At 36.4% G+C, this 16,033-nt stretch overlaps 1 protein-coding gene across 3 annotated transcripts in view; it reads right to left on the reverse strand.

Annotated features, from left to right (window-relative positions):
* Window positions 1–16,033, reverse strand: part of BLTP3B (bridge-like lipid transfer protein family member 3B) — a 116,262-nt gene that overhangs the window by 96,740 nt on the left and 3,489 nt on the right. Inside the window, exon 2 of one of the 3 annotated variants that reach the window (XM_078076460.1) lies at window positions 8,295–8,425. The exons of the other annotated variants lie outside the window; for them this stretch is intronic. The gene's annotated coding sequence lies outside the window, so the exon portion shown is untranslated. The remainder of the gene's footprint in view (window positions 1–8,294; window positions 8,426–16,033) is intronic. 3 annotated transcript variants of the gene reach the window in all.

Here is a 16,033-nt window from a genome sequence, read left to right on the forward strand (position 1 = left end):
AAAAAGAACCTTGATACTTATCTCATCATAAACAAATATTTAAATAGATCAAAGACCAAAATCTAAAAACCGAATATATAAAATCTCTGTAAGAAAATAGAGGAGAAAATCTTGGTGATCTTGAGCCTGTCAAAGATTTCAGAGCACTAAATGAGAAAAATATGCAGTCTTTCTTTTTTTTTTTTTTTTTAAGATTTTATTTATTTAGTGGCGCCTGGGTGGCTCAGTTGTTAGGCGTCTGCCTTCGGCTCAGGTCATGATCCCAGGGTCCTGGGATCGAGCCCCACGTTGGGCTCTCTGCTCAGTGGGAAGCCTGCTTCTCCCTCTCCCACTCCCCCTGCTTGTGTTCCCTCTCTCGCTGTGTCTCTCTTTAAAAAAAAAAAAAAAAGAACTCTTACAACTCAAAAACAAGACAACAGATTAATAAAATAAGCAAAAGATTTAAACAGACCCTCAAACCAAAGAAGACATACAGATGGCAGATAAGCACATGAAAAGATGTACAATATAGCCAGTCAATAGGGAACTGCAAATTAAAACCACACCACTACTTGCCCACCAAATGAGAAAATTCAAAGACTGACCATACTGAGCATTCTTTTTTTTTTTTTTTTAAGATTCTATTTATTTATTTGAGAGAGAGAGAATGAGAGAGAGAGCACGAGAGGGGGGAGGGTCAGAGGGAGAAGCAGACTCCCTGCCGAGCAGGGAGCCCAATGTGGGACTCGATCCAGGGACTCCAGGATCATGACCTGAGCCGAAGGCAGTCGCTTAACCAACTGAGCTACCCAGGCACCCCATACTGAGCATTCTTGAAGATATGGAGCAACTGGAACTCTCACACACTTGCTGGTGAGAACATAAAATGTACACTTCAGAATGCTGTTTACCAGTTTCTTAAAAACTTATGTATGTACCCATGTATAACTCAATCATCCTACTCCTAGGCATTTACCTAAGAGAAATGAAAAGAATATGTCCTCACAAAGACTTATACACGAATGTTTACAGCAGCTTTATTTGTAATAGTCCAAAACTGGAAACAACCTAAATGACCATCATCAGGTGAATGGATAAACACATTATGGCATATTCACAATGGAATATATTCAGCAATAAGAGAGAATGCATATAACAGAACAGATTAATTGCAAAATAATTATGCTGATGGAAAGAGGCCAAAAGAAGGTATATGATTCATTTATATAAAATTTAAAAAAATAAAAACTAGCCTAAGTGAAATAAAGTAGATTATATAATAATAAAGAATGAGGCAGGAGGGGAGGAAGGAGAGGACTACAAAAGGACATAAGGAAACTTAAGGGCATATGTCAAAATTTCATCAAACTGTATACCTTAAATATTTACAGTTTACTGCATATAAATCAATGATATTTCAATAAAGCTGTTTAAGTCATATACAAAAAATGCTTATACAAGATTTTCTTTACTTGCATATTAATAAGCTAAACAACTATAAATTGAGAACACTCAATAAAGAAGGTAATTTATTATGAGCACACCTTCTCTCTCTCTCTCTCTCACACACACACACACACCTATGTATACTTCCTAATAAAAAAGAAAATGGACTAGTTAACTTAATAAAATACAAGGAAATCAGAATTTTTAAGATATTTGAACCATAGCTTTTTGAAAACCATTCATAATTTGTCATCTGAAGATATGAGAAGCAATTTTAAACCAAGTTCAAAGACGGAGTACATCACTCAGCACGGAGTCTGCTTGGGATTCTCTCTCCCTCTCCTTCTGACCCTCCCGCTCGTGTTCTCGATCTCTCTCTCAAAACAGATAAAAAAATCTTAAAAAAAAAATAAAAAATTAAAAACCAAGTAGATCAATAATCAGCCTTCATACTATCAAAAAATATGAAATAATTTTAGCCCCTGAAAAGTTCCACTAATCCAAAGTCTTTATCTTATAATATAAAATGTGAAGCCCATGGGGCTCCTGCGTGGCTCAGTCGTTAAGCATCTGCCTTCGGCTCAGGTCATGATCCCAGGGTCCTGGGATCGAGCCCCACATTGGGCTCCCTGCTCAGCGGGAAGCCTGCTTCTCCCTCTCCCACTCCCCCTGCTTGTGTTCCTTCTCTCTCTGTCTCTCTCTGTCAAATAAATAAATAAAATCTTAAAAAAAAAAAAAATGTGAAGCCCAAAAGGGTTTAAGTCAACTGCTAAGGTCATACCAAGGCAGAGCCAAGACTATAATCAAATTTGTATAATTTTAACTTAAAAGGTATTTCAATATCAATTACCATTTCATTATTATACTGATTGATTTTCAATTCAACAATATTTAAGAAACATTTCCTGAGCATTATAGGAATATATGGCAATTCTTACCTTCAAGGAGCTTTCAATGTCAATTTGAAGCTTATTAAATATTTAAGACATAAATGTTATTTTCTTCAAAGAAAACTTTAGTGTTAATGGAAGAAGAATCAAGTTATGCTCATAATAATTTTTTTTTCAGTATTCTCAATTTACAGAGTTTGTTTGGCTTGGTTATTTTTATAATACACATGTAAAGGATATCAACCAATCTTGCCTAACCAGTTTTTTCACATTTAAAGAACTGAAAAGTTTTAAAGAATGGAAGAGGTTATAAGTTGGCAGCCTGTGAGCTTTGTTTTATCCACAAATACATTTTGTCTGTCTGCACAGTGTTTTAAAAAACCTGAATGGGTGGCTAACATTTAAAATGAGTAGACCTTGTATTAAAATCTGGGTTTCCTAATTTTGTTAAAATATTGGAACACCTGACACAACTACACATGCATCCTTCATGGCAAAAACTGAGCAATGATTAGGCTCTTGGGTAACTTAGACAAATAAGACATAATTACTGCTTTCAAAAACCTCAGTTTATAATTAGAGACAAGCACATAAACAAATCATGGCAGTACGTTATAGTTTTACTATGTGCCAAGCACTGTGTGACAGATATTACAATAAAAATGAAAATAGGATAAGATGGAGGTACATGAGAAGTAGTGATCATTTGTTAAAAATACTGTTTAGGGAAGGCTTCATGGAGAAGGCCAAACTTGAGCTGTTTTTTAAGAGTTAAGTTTCTTCCAGGTGAGAGGACATTTTAGGCATGGCAACAGCATGTTCAAGGTTACAGGATCACATACAGTAGACATGGATGAAGTACAAGGCATCAGGTAGTTTGTAATGAAATGGAATTCCTTTGAAAGATGGACTGAAGCCAGATCATGAAGGACTCTTGCATCCATGCCAAGGAATGTAGGTTTCATCCTACACATCTGCATTGTTCCCACAATGCTCCTAAGAAGACTCATGATTCAACATAGCTGGGAGAAGAAATAAAAAGGGAAAAGATGTAATAGCTGATCGCCCTAATTACTGATTCAACTAAATTACTAAAAGGAAATTTATGAGCATAGCCGGTCTTTGTTCCATCAACAAGGAGCCCTACTTTTTGCCTATCTTATTCAGTTAAGTTCTATTTTAATATTTCTTTGGACAAAAAATTCTACTGTTATAAACAAATTTTTTTAAAAAGCTTGAACATGAGCCATTAAAAATTTTTTACCAATCTTTACATCTACACATTAACAAAGCAAAGGATAAAAACCATATGATCATCTCAGTAGACACAGAAAAAGCATTTAACAAAATTCAACATCTATTTATGATAAAAATTCTCAACAAAGTGTGTATTGAAGAAATGTACCCCTTAACATAATAAAGGCCCTAAGACAAATCCACGGCTAACATCCTACTCAACAGTGAAAAGCTTAAGGATTTTCCTCCAAGATCAGGGGCAAGACAAGGATGCTCACTCTCACCACTTTAATTCAACATAGTATTGGAAGTCCTAGCCAGAGCAATTAGGCAAGAAGAAGAAATACAAGGAATCCAAATTGAAAAGGAAAAAATAAAATTGTCAATTTGTAGATGATATAATACAATATATAGAAAATTCTAAAGACTGCACCAAAAAACTACTAATAAGAATGAATAAATGAATTCAATAAAGTTGCAGGATACAAAATTAACATACAAAAATAGGTTGCACTAATAATGAGTTATCAGAAGTTAAGAAAACAATCCCATTTACAACTGCACTGAAAAGAATAAAATATCTAGGAATAAATTTGACCAGGGAGTGAAAGACCTATATACTCTGTAAGACACTGATAAAAGAAACAGAGGACAGCATAAATAAATGGAAAGATACTCTGTGCTCATGGAATGAAAAAAATATTGTTAAAATGTCCACACTACCCAAAGCAACCTACAAATTCAATGCAATCCCCATCAAAAGACCAATGACATTTTTCATAGAACTAAAACAAAGAATCCCAAAACCTGCCTGGATCCACAAAAAGACCCTGAACAGCAAAAGCAATCATGAGAAAAAACAAAGCTGGAGGTTATCATGCTTCCTGATTTCAAATACTACAAAACTGTTAGTAATCAAATCAGTACCAGTAACTAAATCAGTACCAGTATGGTACTGGCATAAAAACTTAGACACATATATCAAGGAAATAGAAAAGAGAGCCCAGAAATATATATATATATATATATATGTGCAATTAATCTATGACAAAGAAGGCGAGAATATACAACGGGGGAAAAAAGGTCTCTTCAATAAATGGTGTTGGGAAAACTGACAGCCACATGTAAAAAAAATGAAACCAGGTCACTATCTTATACCACATACAAAAATAAATTCAAAATGAATTAAGAACTTGAATGTGAAGCCAGAAACCATGAAACTCCCAGAAAAGAAAAAAACAGATAGTAAGCTCTTTGACACTGGTCTTAGCCATATTTTTTTTTGAACCACTCTTCTCAGGCAAGGGCAACAAAGGTAAAATAAATAAATGGCATTACATCAAACTACAAGCTTTTGCACAGCAGAAGAAACCATCAACAAAATGAAAAAGCAACCTAACTGAATGAAAGAAGATATTTACAAATCATACACCTGATAAGAGGTGAATATCCAAAATATATAATGAACTTACACAACTTAATATATATAAAAAAAATACTATTTAAAAATGAGGAGAGGATCTAAATAAACAGTGTCCCAAGGAAGACATACAGATGGCCAATGGACACATGAAAAGATGCTCAACATCGCTAATCATCAGGGAAATACAAATCAAAACCACAAGGAGATACCACCTCACACCAGTCAGATTGGCTTTTATCAAAAGGACAAAAAATAACAGGTGTTGGTGAGGGTGTGGAAAAAAGGGAACCTTTGTACACTGTTGGTGGGAATGTAAAGTGGTGCAGCCACTATGGAAAACAATATGGAAACATCTCAAGAAATTAAAATTAGAACTACCACACTATCCGTCAATTACACCTCTAGGAATATATCCAAAAAACAAAAAAACAAAACAAAAAAAAAAGCCCACCAATTCAAAGAGATATATGCACAAGACCTAGGTTCACTGTAGCACTATTTACAATAGCCAAGATATGGAAGCAATCTAATTATCCATCAATAGATGAATGGATATAGAAGATGTGGTATACATACACAATGGAATATTACTCAGCCATAAAAAAGAATGAACTGTTGCCATTTGCAGCATGGATGGACCTAGAGAGTTTTATGCTAAATGAAGTAAATCAGACAATGACAAATAACCATATGAATTCACTCATATGTGTAATCTACAAAACGAAGCAAATGAACAAGCAAAACAAAAAGAGACTCACAGATATTAGAAGCAACTATTGGCTACAAGACTGGAAAGGGATTGGGGGCTCTACAAAATAGATGAAGGGGATTAAGAGGCACAAATTTCCAGTTATAACATAAGTAACTCATGAGGATATAATGTACCACATAGGTACTACAGCCAACAATATTGTAACAATTTTGTGTGGTGACAGATGGTAACTAGACTTATTGTGGGGTTCATTTCATAATGTACAAAAACATCACTATGATGGGGTGCCTGGGTGGCTCAGTCAGTTAAGCATTCAACTCTTGATTTCAGCTCCGGTCTTGATCTCAGGGTCAAGAGATTAAGCCCTGCGTCCTGGCTCTACGCTCAGGAGAGCTTGGGTTTCTCTCTCCCTCTCATTCTCTCTCTTTCTAAAATGAATAAATAAGTCTTTTAAAAAATACATCACTATGGCGGCTCCTGTGTGGCTCAGTTAGTTGGGCATCTGCCTTCGGCTCAGGTCTGAGCTGCTCAGCAGGGGAGTCTGCTTCTCCCTCTCTCTTTGACCCTCCCTTCTACTCGTGCTCTTGCTCACTCTCTTTCTCAAATGAATAAATAAAAGATCTTAAAAAAATCACTATGATGTAAACCTGGAATCAATGGGCTACTGTGTGTCAATTATACTTCAATTAAAAAAAAAAAGTTTTTACCAAGAAATTAAATGGTAAGATTAGCATTTTGAACAGATCTCTCTAGGAACAGTGCCAAGGGTGGATTAAAAAAGTATGAGACCAGAAGGAAATGAGAATGCTTATTTGCAAGAGTAACACAAGAAATGATGAGTTAAATCTGGATATTCAAGTCTTACTGATGTCTACTTGGTGCCAAGAAGTCGGCTATGTGCTAGGTTCAGGAAAAGGAAGATAAATTTAAGAGTTATTTAAATAAAAAGGCATCATAATTTATTAAAATGAGAAGATAAAGAGAGAAAAGGAATTAAGTTTGGTAGGTGACTTGAATAAACAAATGGATAGCTATGGTTTAAACTAAGAATAAAATTGTAACACCTCATCTTCAATAAGCTAAGCACAAACCAGGTCAAATAAAAAGATGTTAAGGAAGTGTAATCTAAAAAAAGCAAAGGATTATAGCTATGACTATACTTCAGGAGCAAAGGTTCTAGAGGATTTATTAGAGGTATATACAAAACCAGAACCATCTTTGAATGCCTTTATAAACAACATCCTTAAATATCAATATCCTAAAGATAATCTCAAAGGTGTCCCTAATGGTCTACCTAAGGTTAAAGCTTGGCATCTTTCCCTTGGCAATTCTGGTTTAGATCCAGACACCCAAATGATAGCAAAGAATCAAGGCAGACAAGAATACTGGAAAACAATATTTAATTGATCATATCTATACAATTGCTAACATATGGCCAGTAAGTTTATCAAATGTCACATCACTCCTCTGTAATGAGTTGCACAATTCTGCTCATGGTTAATCATTTTTTTTTAGGACTTCTTTTTTTTTTTTTAAGTAATCTCTACACCTGGGCGCCTGGGTGGCTCAGTTGGTTAAGCGACTGCCTTCGGCTCAGGTCATGATCCTAGAGTCCCAGGATCGAGTCCCGCATTGGACTCCCTGCTCAGCAGGGAGTCTGCTTCTCCCTCTGACCTTCCCCCCTCTCATGATCTCTCTCTCTATCTCATTCTCTCTCTCTCAAATAAATAAAATCTTAAAAAAAAAAAAAAGTAATCTCTACACCTAACATGGGGCTTGAACTCACAACCCCAGATCAAGAGTCACATGCTCCATCAACTGAGCCAGCCAGGTGCCCCAATCATGGTTAATGTTTAATTACCAATTTCTCACTAGACTTTTAGAATAGGTTCAAAGTAGTTATGTGGATAAATTTCCTAAGCACTAGAAGTGTTCCATGATATAAGTTTCTAGGTTTTTCATTAAGTCCAACTTGAAAGAAATTCAGTGCCATTTCCATGAATCTGGTTTTATAACATAATTACTTTCCCTGATAATGAATTTTTAAAAGGGGTAAGGGCAAGTAATAAATGGGGTGGCAAGTCCTTACATTCCTCAAGAACTCTATTTTCACTGCTGTTCATAAGAATTACTTCAACTCTTTGAAAAAGATCATAATTAACATTAAATACACAAAATAAACTCTTAAGTCCTTCAATGAGAAGTGATGAAAACATTCTATCAAAAGAGGCTTCACACCTCATTAATTACATTAGACTATGAAATCTTACCCATTAAAGAGTAAGTAGATCAAATACTAATCACTATTTCCAAATAGCTGACTGTAAGTTATAAAACTCTTTTAACAATAGAAAGAGTTGGTTATAACTTTAAGTCCATTGCCAAACCTTATATATTAGAAAAGACACTCTAAGAGAGGAATTGCATGAGCCTATAGCTACGGTAAAAAAAAAAAAAAGAAAAAAAGGGAAAAAGAAATCAGTATCTGACTAATACAGTAAGAATTAGAAAATATTCTCAAAGTATCTTTATGTGGGGCAAAATAAGTGCTTGCATTTATAAAAAGAAAGAAAAAGAAATCAAAAACGATGGGGAACAGAAGTATTACCTGAGGGCAGGAAATTCAGACAAAAGGTCCCTATTCCTGGTGAAAGCAAGTAGTCAGTTGCCAGGGTTTCTTAGACTCCTTGATTATGAAATTCACAGCACACCAATCTCCACCACAGCCAGCAGGGATCGCTGCAGGGAATGGGTACACAGGGGACATAGGAGGGAGCAAGTTTAAGGGAAGGAAGAGGAAAGGAATGATATGATAAAAATATTTAGCTGTGATGCACTTAAAAAAATACAGTTGTATTTCACACTGGAATAACTAAAGGCAACACTGCTTAAATTCTAAGATAAATTAACCATTTGTGATTTCCTTCCTTCTCTCTACCACTGGTATTATTACTACCGATATTTTTTTTTAAATTTTATATTAAAAATATTAACAAAAATGAAATAGCTCTGTTGTACAAAAGTTATACGAAGACTGAACTGTAATTCAACATTAAATCAAACCAAATAGGACAAGCACTCTAAAAGATAAGCAATTTACAAATACAAATTATCAAATTAGTTTAACTGCTAAAAAGCCCATTTAAAACTGTAATCTTCAATTCATTTTATGGAGAATACCAAAAAGTAAAGTTAGCTATGAAAATTAACCCACAAATCAAAGAGAGATCCAGCAATAAATTGTATCTACACATACAAAAGCAAGTCAGAGAACTAGTGTATTTATTAAAAAAAAAAAAGTCTTTAATCTAAATTTCTTGGATATGAGTCATCTGCCAAAAATGTATTCAGGACAACCAATTTACATCCTATAAATTCTATGAAGGCCAAAGTTAATCTATTCTCTAGTCAGCTGAAAATGTTTCTGAACAACTATGTATAACAATACTGTGCCAGATGCTAAAGGTGCAACAGCAAACAAGATAAACACAATCACTGCCTTCAGAATGCAGTCTGTCAGGGTGATTCTGCCCTTAAAGAGATGCCAATCTAGAGGGCACCTGGCTGGCTCAGTCAGTGGAGCATGGCACTCATGAGTTCAAGTCCTACATTCATGAGTTCAAGTCTTATGTTAGGCATGGAGCCTACTTAAAAAAAAAGAAAGAAAGAAACTAAAAAAAACAGATGACAATCTACAGAACTAAAACATGAAATTTTTGTTGTAATAAAATATTTTAAGACCTAAAGGAATTAAAAAATGAAGACCAATGAAGACTAGCCGACCTAGTTAAAGCTGCCTATTAAGATGTACAAGTAAAATGAAGCCCAAGAGGATGACCTGGCAGGAAGGAATGTAAACAATCTGGCTACAGTAGTAAGGCAACAAAAGATGGGTGAAAAACAAAAAAGGGAGAGAAGGTTTAGTACTGGAAAACAGTGGAAAAAAACTGCAGCCAAGTTTCTAGGATCTAAAGGCGCTGGGTGGCTCACTCAGTTAAGCGTCTGATTCTTGGTTTCAGCTCAGGTCATGATCTCAGGGCCTGGGATGGAGCCCAATTCCCCTGCTAACCTTGGGGAATCTGCTTGAGGATTCTCTCCTTTCCCTCTGCCCTCCCCGCACTCATGTGCGCATACTCTCGCTCTCTCTCTCTAAGGTAAATATAGAAATCTTTTTTAAAAAATAAAGTATCCTTAACTTCCCTAACTGCTTTAAATATTCCCTTGGTATGCATGCCACTGTCAAGCAAACAGATTTAGTAACTATCCATTTTATATCACATAAACGGTCACTTATGTATTTTTTTTTTTTTAAAGATTTTATTTATTTATTTGACAGAGAGAGACACAGCGAGAGAGGGAACACAAGCAGGGGGAGTGGGAGAGGGAGAAGCGGGCTTCCCTCAGAGCAGGGAGCCCGATGCGGGGCTCGATCCCAGGACCCTGAGATCATGACCTGAGCCGAAAGCAGACGCTTAATGACTGAGCCACCCAGGCGCCCCACTTATGTATTTTTATTTCATTATTTCTTTACAGTTTCTCTGGACTTAGACCACCTTTGTCTCAATGTCTCTACTTCCATTAAAGTTGCATATAGTACTTTGTGCCTATCTCTTAAGACTTACATTTTATCCTGGTATCTACTTAATCATCTACCATACTGTTTTAAGAAGGCATTTATAGTTCTTAACTTCACATGTATCTTACAGATCTTCTGTAAGTACTGGTGGAAAGAATAAATGCATGATTTATCAATGTGAATAATCACACTTAAAATACTCCTTAAAGATAAACCTTAGATTTTATGATGCCCCTTTTTACATATAGTTCATTTATATATAAAGTTCCATCACAGCAGAAGAAAACTTTGGAATAGGAACTGAATTTAGTAAACAACATGGTTTTAGCAAATTTTAAAATGACTGAATTTTCTGGTATTTCTAAGTTTCTCTCTAAATATTAATTCCTAACAATAAAATTACAAACAACAGTAGAGGAAAACAACTTGGTGTTATGCTAGCAGTGGCAAAAAGAAGCCAGAGAGCTCTCTTTTAATGGTATTTTTGGGTAGAAGAGTACATATACATATAGCTAAAATTAAGTCTTAAAGAAGAGACTAATCTAGAGATTCAAAATTTATGTATAACATTCATTTTGGCTGGGAGAAATCTCAAAATAAGTAAATGAATTATCAGACAAACAGTAAATCTAATGTCTGAAAAAATAAACAATAACTATTATACCCTGAATCATATTTGTTGCAGATCTCAACTTTGTTTTAGTAACTTTGTCTTGATGTGGTAACTGCTTGTATTTCACTCATGGAAACAGTCATAAAGTTACACCTGTAACTTACATTCAATCTGAGCTCCAGTCACTTACAAGAACTAAATACCAATATTTACAGAAATATTAAATTATTCATCCTAATAGATACAAAATAATGTGCAGCATTTAGAACATATATAACTGATAAGAGATCAACTTACTAAGGAAATGTTCAGATTGGAAACTGAAGTATTAAGGCAAAGTGTAATATTGCAAAAAAATTATGCAAGTATAAAGAAATGGAGAAATTGTGCTTTCCCAACTTCACAGAATTGCTAAGTCAAAAGGCTATGTTTCCCAAGCTTCAAAGGACTACAGAGTCAAAGGATTCCCAAATAATAAAAGAATCTCCCAAGGGATACTGCAACAGGATGGTGAAATACCACAAAAGAGTAGTAACACTGAAATTTTATAATAAATAAATGCTGAAAATAGAGCAAAAGCCTGAGCAGGCAGCATAGAATAATCATATTAAAAGAGTACTGGATCAGTAACTTAACCACTCAATACTACCTGTCAAACCCTGGGGAAATCACAAATCCTAACGTTTTAATAATTTCCTTCTCAGAGACCGGAACAAATCCCTTCTGATTCTAGAATGGTAATATTACAACATCCAGTGGACCAAGCATCTAAGTCCCCCTTCAACTAAAGTTTACAAATCAATCTCCTGAAACTAGCTTCTGAAGAATCAATATCTGGTTTTAGTTGGAAATTAGTGTCAAAGAAATGGTCACCTGCTTGACACCTCTACATAGTATACTTTATAGCAAAAAATACAACACTATAAAGTCCACCCCTTAAAATTCATCTCACAATTCACTTCACTGTAATTATGTCCTGCATAACCAAAGGATAACCACCCGCAAAACACCTGATACTGGTGCTGCAGACACGTGAACCAGACCAACACCATGATGGCTGCTCCGTGACCTGAAGTCTTCTTGAATACAGCCCCCATTCCCATTCTTTCCTTTTGTTTAACAGGACCCTTAAGTACACCCTTGGAGCATAACATTTTGGATCTGCTCTGGAGATAGGACTATGATACTTACCTATTCTCAAACATGCTCCTCCCTGGTGGTCTCCTAGCATGTACTCCCCAGCCCCTAGGGCTATAAAAGCAGTGTTCCCAAAAGGTGGTGTTGGGGAGATCTACCCACTTGCAGCCCCCCAAGATATGCTTCTGTCCATTAGTCCCCTTAAAAAAACATTTCTCATCAAGCTGAACTTGGTGTTTTTCTTCAGTCATGGTTCCTTTGGCCTTTGAAGGTTGCTTTGCACATACTTCCATATCACAGAACAGCCGACTAAAATGCATAGTCTAAATTAGTTCACAAATAAAAGGAATCTCCATTCAGATATCTAACAGGCATCCAAATTAATACATCCAAAACCAAACTCCTTATCTCTCTACCTTAAGCCTGCCTCTCCTGCAGTCTTCTACGTAGTTAACAGCAACTCAATCTTCTCAGTTGCTTATGTCATGACTATTCTTTCTCTCTCAATCCACATCTTACCTGTCAGCAAATCCTATGGTTCTACCTTTGAAATACATCTAGAACCTCAACAAGTCCACCGCATCGACATAGGTCCAAGTCAAAACCTTTCTCACCTGGATAGTTAACACTTTTAATTGGCCTCCTGCTTCTGCCCTTGTCCTCCTATTATTTATTTCCCACATGGCTGCAGAGTAATCCTTGGCTCAAAGCCTTGCTTCCAATCTCACTCAGGGTAAAAGCTAAAGTCATTACAAGGCCCCAAAAGGTCTGGCCCTGTTTTCTCTTTGATGCATCTTCCTCTACTTACTTCACTCCTCACTCCACTCATGTTGGTGGCCTTGATATATTTCAAAAATGATAAGCAAGCTTCCACTTCTGGATCCTTGCATTTACTTCCACTACCTTTCATATCTCTTCTCAAATATCACCTTTTCAATTAGGCCTTCCTAATCACCAGATTTAAAACTGCAAACTCTACCCTTACCTCCCTGCACTTTCTATCCCCTTTCCCTGTGTTATATTTGTAATAGCACTTTCCACAAACTGATATAATGTACTTCACTCTTTTAATATCAGCCTCCTTTGATTAAAAATGTAAATTCCACTGAGAGCAGGGATTCTAGCCACAGCACTATGGACTAGTGCATGGTACAAAGTAGCACTCAGTAAATATTTGTTAAATAACTGTTATATATCTAGTGTCAAAATCAACAGTATTGGGGGTTATTTTAAAAAGAATACTGTCAATTTAAGTAACTAAAAATTACTTTTAAAATTCCCAAAATTACAAAAGTAAATTTATTTCTATTCCTAAAAGGTAATAATTAACTCAATTTTTTCCCAGTTGCCCAATCCAAGTAAATCAAATCTCACAAACTTCATATGGCAGTATATTTCTAAAAACAGGTTACATTTAGTGATCCTACTCATGCTTCCTATGCCACAATAGGAATCACTGAAGTTTCCCAAGAGCTGAGACCATGTCTTACCCATCTTTGTATCTCCAATGCCCAGTGTTCAAGCACCTGATAAACATAAACTCTCAAAATTATTTATTGAGCTTTACCATAAAAGTGAAAGATGTAATGAGCCTATCAATAATTATACAAAATTATCATTTGAAAAAATAATTTCCGACAGTCTAAATCATGTTGTGTTTCTTTTCTTTTTTTTTTTTTTTTGGAGAGAGAGAGCATGAGCAGGGGGGCGGGGCAGAGGAAGAGAGAGAATCTTTTTTTTTTTTTTTTTTTAAGATTTTATTTATTTATTTGAGAGAGAGAGTGAGAGAGAGAAAGAGCACAAGAGGGGGGAGCAGGAGAGGGAGAAGCAGACTCCCTGCTGAGCAGGTAGCCCGATGCGGGACTCGATCCTGGGACTCCAGGATCATGACCTGAGCCGAAGGCAGTCGCTTAACCAACTGAGCCACCCAGGCGCCCTGTGTTTCTTTTCAAGAATGTTTAATTCAGGAATGATTATAGACCTAGTCATTACAAGGCCCCACAAGGTCTAGCCCGGTTTTCTCTTTGATCTCATCTTCCTCTACTTAACTTCACTTCTCACTCCACTCCAGAAGATTATATGCACCTTAACGTCTCTTCAGCAATTCAGTTCCATGGCCTTAATGGATACCTTGCTCTAAATTAGGCCTAATCCTCCTCTGAAATTTTAAACTTTAATACTTTTAGACAAAACCTCCAATCCTTCCAGTTCTCTCATTTGTTTTTCTCAACTGCTCTCCCACCCAGATAAAATTTCCAATCCTTTGATGGTTCTTTTCAGACTATCAGCTGCTGTTCCCCCCTTTTCTTCCTTTCACAGTGTAAGCTTTCATGAATACACCGTGAGGCACCCTAAAGTCTCTATGACTTTGCCATTCAGTCACAAGACCTGGCAAGAGTTCAACCTTTCCTAATCTCCCTAACATATATTCCAAATATTCAACAATCTTCTCAAGGCACCCTCTCTTTCTATTTGTTCCTTCTCTTAGTTTACGGTACACATCTTGTTGAGACTGTCAAGTGGTTTCTCCTACCTAGATCATTAGAACTGGCCTGGATCCAATCCCTTTCCAAGTATGGTTCCCCAACCTTCCATAAATTCTGTGGGATGATATCCCTACAATACATGACTTTTATATTTAAGTTAATCAGAGACCCTCTATAAATTATATATTTCCACCACAGTCAACTGCTCCTGAACCCTGGATTCCAAAACCAAACTGATAACCAAGCATCTTTAATGATCATGTCCCTCTTTTGTCTGGAATTCTTTATTAGCGGTCACCTCCCAGGATGAAGTTCAATTTCTTTAACATAGCAAATGAGGCACTCTGAAATCTAATTTAGTTCAGTGCCTATTAAAGATACCAAATGGAACAGTAAGCCACACTCCAAACAGTTCTACCTATGACCATATCTTTGCTTTATGACCCTTTGCCATTGTTAACTGATCCATGTTGGTAAGTAGAACTGGGCCAAACAGGTTCTCTCTCCCAGGAATCTCAAACTTGACAGGAAAGACCACAGGTTGGGAGTTGTGAGAGGTGTAAGCAGTGGTTCTCAACCAAGAGAGATTTTACTCTAAGGGGACATTTGTCAACGCCTGGAGTGCTACTGGCATCTAGTGGGTAGAGACCAGAGATGCTGCTAAATATCCCACAAACACAGAGCAGCCCTTCACAACAAAGAATTATCTTGTCCAATGAGGTTTTAGGAGCTGGTTAGGTCTGCCCTTCCCCGGACTTGGTGACCCACCCCAACAGCTTTCTGTTACATTTCCCCTATTACCTAAGTTAAACAGAGATTTTTGTTGTTTGCAGACAAAATAACCTTAAGTAGCACAGTACCCTAGTTCAATCATCTGACATGCCTATATACTTCAAACCAGTTTCTCAATCTCAAAACTACTGACATTTGGGCAATATAACTATTTGTTGTGGCAGACTGTGCTGTGTACACAGCATGTTTAGCAGCATTCCTAGCCTCTATCCGCCCCCCCCAAGTTGTGACAATCAGAAATGTATACAGACATTGCCAAATGTCCCCTAAGGGGCAAAATCACCTCTGACTGAAAACCAGGACTTTAAATTATACAAAGACTCCACCCAGGTGTGGTGAACATCTGTCCTGCCAACTCCCACTTCCAGTTAACCTTGTGTCCAGCATAGTATGTACGAGCCAAAGGGAAAGCATGTACGAGCCAAAGGGGGAAGGGAAGAGGGAGCATTTGTATCGGAATCTTTTACTCCTTTTCAGGTCCTGGCTTAAATATATTCTATCTTCCAGCTTCTATTTTCCTCCTCTTCTTTGCTCTAGCACACAAGTACAAATGCACAGTAACATGAGGCCTTGAAAGGTAGCTCCTGTTCTTATTTCCTTTCTTATATTTGTTACAATTTTTCTTTAGAACTTTCCATTCCTTTTTGAAAAATTACTCTCCTAGAGAAGACTCTGAAACATATTCTGTGCTGGTTATACTATGAAAGATCGGAGTCATTTCTCTTCAAAGGCTTTTCCTGTTT

The sequence above is a fragment of the Halichoerus grypus genome, chromosome 6, assembly GCF_964656455.1.
Source record: "Halichoerus grypus chromosome 6, mHalGry1.hap1.1, whole genome shotgun sequence".
Taxonomy (NCBI): Eukaryota; Metazoa; Chordata; class Mammalia; order Carnivora; family Phocidae; genus Halichoerus; species Halichoerus grypus.